Here is a 4738-nt window from a genome sequence, read left to right on the forward strand (position 1 = left end):
CCTTAAGCAAATACCAACCATTTAGTTAAATTGCAAAGTAGAAAAATTAATCTTGGCATTGAATATCGTAGTACAAGAATAGTTTCTCTTGCCAAAGTAGTAATATTATCATATTTTCAACATTTGGAAAAACTATAGTCTGTTTCAAAAACGTGTTTTTTCAAGAAATGGTTTCATATATAGCCATTCTTCAAAATTCGATGTAGCTTTTCCATATCAGAACGGTTAAGTTGACAATATGATCAGTGCTGGATGACCTTCGAAAAATTAGGCCAATAAATTAACATTATCTTCATGTGTCTTTGACCAGTACCGTATTTGGCGAAAAAATCAGTTCCAATTTTTGGCCTGATCGGCGGGCAAAAAATAATTCTACAAATTCAGAGAGAGATCAGATAATGTTTTGAAGATGTGATATTATCTAGATAGACGCCAGCGCGACTTTTGGCGCAGGCGCTTAATTTTCGGAAATTTTTTTCACTACCGTATAGAGAAATGACATTTTTTTTTAATAAGGCTTTGAAAAATATCAAAAATAGACATTTTGCTCGGGAAAAATGTGAAACAGTGAGAAACAGGGTCAAATGGACTTTTCATCAACGTGAGTTCGTGCTATAGTCTGTTTCCTATTTGTATTCATTTCTATATCTAAATCTAGGGTGGGCTCGAATGTCGACAAAGTATGAAGAGAATGCAACGTTTTTGTGATATCTACTGTTTTTATCGGAAAAAGCATGTATTTATCTTGAATTTGAAGGTGAATTTAGGGTTTTAACCATAATGACCGTGTCTCAGTTGCTGTTCTAGCAAAAAGCTAATTTCGTGAAAATTGGCCAAAAGGGTCCTTAAGCAAATACCAACCATTTAGTTAAATTGCAAAGTAGAAAAATTAATCTTGGCATTGAATATCGTAGTACAAGAATAGTTTCTCTTGCCAAAGTAGTAATATTATCATATTTTCAACATTTGGAAAAACTATAGTCTGTTTCAAAAACGTGTTTTTTCAAAAAATGGTTTCATATATAGCCATTCTTCAAAATTCGATGTAGCTTTTCCATATCAGAACGGTTAAGTTGACAATATGATCAGTGCTGGATGACCTTCGAAAAATTAGGCCAATAAATTAACATTATCTTCATGTGTCTTTGACCAGTACCGTATTTGGCGAAAAAATCAGTTCCAATTTTTGGCCTGATCGGCGGGCAAAAAATAATTCTACAAATTCAGAGAGAGATCAGATAATGTTTTGAAGATGTGATATTATCTAGATAGACGCCAGCGCGACTTTTGGCGCAGGCGCTTAATTTTCGGAAATTTTTTTCACTACCGTATAGGTTACAAGAGCGCAATTATTTGTTTACATTTAACCGGCAAGTTTTTTACCCCAAGATGGTACTCAGAATAGAATCCGATACGGCTTCTGATTGGTTGATACAGAATTGGAATTACATTTAATCGAAAGCTTATCCAATTAGGTTTAAAAATTGCCGAAAATCATATTCACATTTTACGAAGTATAGAAAATATCTTCAATTTCTGCACGTCGGAGCCATTAAAAATATGCCTTTTTCATTAAGCGAAAAAAGTAGACGATTTTTTTCAACTGCATTTTAAGGCAATTTGAGCCGCATGACCCTATATTTTTTTTGGGTTGTAATGCAACACTGGCATTTCTAGTAACAGGAACTGCCACCCGTTTTTCGCTAGTTTGTGTAGTCTTCGAGAAAAAAAATACGGAACACTAGTGGTACCCTATGGAAAATGCATTACGAATAATTGCGCTCTTGTAACCTATAGAGAAATGACATTTTTTTTTAATAAGGCTTTGAAAAATATCAAAAATAGACATTTTGCTCGGGAAAAATGTGAAACAGTGAGAAACAGGGTCAAATGGACTTTTCATCAACGTGAGTTCGTGCTATAGTCTGTTTCCTATTTGTATTCATTTCTATATCTAAATCTAGGGTGGGCTCGAATGTCGACAAAGTATGAAGAGAATGCAACGTTTTTGTGATATCTACTGTTTTTATCGGAAAAAGCATGTATTTATCTTGAATTTGAAGGTGAATTTAGGGTTTTAACCATAATGACCGTGTCTCAGTTGCTGTTCTAGCAAAAAGCTAATTTCGTGAAAATTGGCCAAAAGGGTCCTTAAGCAAATACCAACCATTTAGTTAAATTGCAAAGTAGAAAAATTAATCTTGGCATTGAATATCGTAGTACAAGAATAGTTTCTCTTGCCAAAGTAGTAATATTATCATATTTTCAACATTTGGAAAAACTATAGTCTGTTTCAAAAACGTGTTTTTTCAAGAAATGGTTTCATATATAGCCATTCTTCAAAATTCGATGTAGCTTTTCCATATCAGAACGGTTAAGTTGACAATATGATCAGTGCTGGATGACCTTCGAAAAATTAGGCCAATAAATTAACATTATCTTCATGTGTCTTTGACCAGTACCGTATTTGGCGAAAAAATCAGTTCCAATTTTTGGCCTGATCGGCGGGCAAAAAATAATTCTACAAATTCAGAGAGAGATCAGATAATGTTTTGAAGATGTGATATTATCTAGATAGACGCCAGCGCGACTTTTGGCGCAGGCGCTTAATTTTCGGAAATTTTTTTCACTACCGTATAGAGAAATGACATTTTTTTTTAATAAGGCTTTGAAAAATATCAAAAATAGACATTTTGCTCGGGAAAAATGTGAAACAGTGAGAAACAGGGTCAAATGGACTTTTCATCAACGTGAGTTCGTGCTATAGTCTGTTTCCTATTTGTATTCATTTCTATATCTAAATCTAGGGTGGGCTCGAATGTCGACAAAGTATGAAGAGAATGCAACGTTTTTGTGATATCTACTGTTTTTATCGGAAAAAGCATGTATTTATCTTGAATTTGAAGGTGAATTTAGGGTTTTAACCATAATGACCGTGTCTCAGTTGCTGTTCTAGCAAAAAGCTAATTTCGTGAAAATTGGCCAAAAGGGTCCTTAAGCAAATACCAACCATTTAGTTAAATTGCAAAGTAGAAAAATTAATCTTGGCATTGAATATCGTAGTACAAGAATAGTTTCTCTTGCCAAAGTAGTAATATTATCATATTTTCAACATTTGGAAAAACTATAGTCTGTTTCAAAAACGTGTTTTTTCAAAAAATGGTTTCATATATAGCCATTCTTCAAAATTCGATGTAGCTTTTCCATATCAGAACGGTTAAGTTGACAATATGATCAGTGCTGGATGACCTTCGAAAAATTAGGCCAATAAATTAACATTATCTTCATGTGTCTTTGACCAGTACCGTATTTGGCGAAAAAATCAGTTCCAATTTTTGGCCTGATCGGCGGGCAAAAAATAATTCTACAAATTCAGAGAGAGATCAGATAATGTTTTGAAGATGTGATATTATCTAGATAGACGCCAGCGCGACTTTTGGCGCAGGCGCTTAATTTTCGGAAATTTTTTTCACTACCGTATAGGTTACAAGAGCGCAATTATTTGTTTACATTTAACCGGCAAGTTTTTTACCCCAAGATGGTACTCAGAATAGAATCCGATACGGCTTCTGATTGGTTGATACAGAATTGGAATTACATTTAATCGAAAGCTTATCCAATTAGGTTTAAAAATTGCCGAAAATCATATTCACATTTTACGAAGTATAGAAAATATCTTCAATTTCTGCACGTCGGAGCCATTAAAAATATGCCTTTTTCATTAAGCGAAAAAAGTAGACGATTTTTTTCAACTGCATTTTAAGGCAATTTGAGCCGCATGACCCTATATTTTTTTTGGGTTGTAATGCAACACTGGCATTTCTAGTAACAGGAACTGCCACCCGTTTTTCGCTAGTTTGTGTAGTCTTCGAGAAAAAAAATACGGAACACTAGTGGTACCCTATGGAAAATGCATTACGAATAATTGCGCTCTTGTAACCTATAGAGAAATGACATTTTTTTTTAATAAGGCTTTGAAAAATATCAAAAATAGACATTTTGCTCGGGAAAAATGTGAAACAGTGAGAAACAGGGTCAAATGGACTTTTCATCAACGTGAGTTCGTGCTATAGTCTGTTTCCTATTTGTATTCATTTCTATATCTAAATCTAGGGTGGGCTCGAATGTCGACAAAGTATGAAGAGAATGCAACGTTTTTGTGATATCTACTGTTTTTATCGGAAAAAGCATGTATTTATCTTGAATTTGAAGGTGAATTTAGGGTTTTAACCATAATGACCGTGTCTCAGTTGCTGTTCTAGCAAAAAGCTAATTTCGTGAAAATTGGCCAAAAGGGTCCTTAAGCAAATACCAACCATTTAGTTAAATTGCAAAGTAGAAAAATTAATCTTGGCATTGAATATCGTAGTACAAGAATAGTTTCTCTTGCCAAAGTAGTAATATTATCATATTTTCAACATTTGGAAAAACTATAGTCTGTTTCAAAAACGTGTTTTTTCAAGAAATGGTTTCATATATAGCCATTCTTCAAAATTCGATGTAGCTTTTCCATATCAGAACGGTTAAGTTGACAATATGATCAGTGCTGGATGACCTTCGAAAAATTAGGCCAATAAATTAACATTATCTTCATGTGTCTTTGACCAGTACCGTATTTGGCGAAAAAATCAGTTCCAATTTTTGGCCTGATCGGCGGGCAAAAAATAATTCTACAAATTCAGAGAGAGATCAGATAATGTTTTGAAGATGTGATATTATCTAGATAGACGCCAGCGCG

Source organism: Mytilus galloprovincialis, chromosome 10, assembly GCF_965363235.1.
Source record: "Mytilus galloprovincialis chromosome 10, xbMytGall1.hap1.1, whole genome shotgun sequence".
Lineage (NCBI taxonomy): Eukaryota > Metazoa > Mollusca > Bivalvia > Mytilida > Mytilidae > Mytilus > Mytilus galloprovincialis.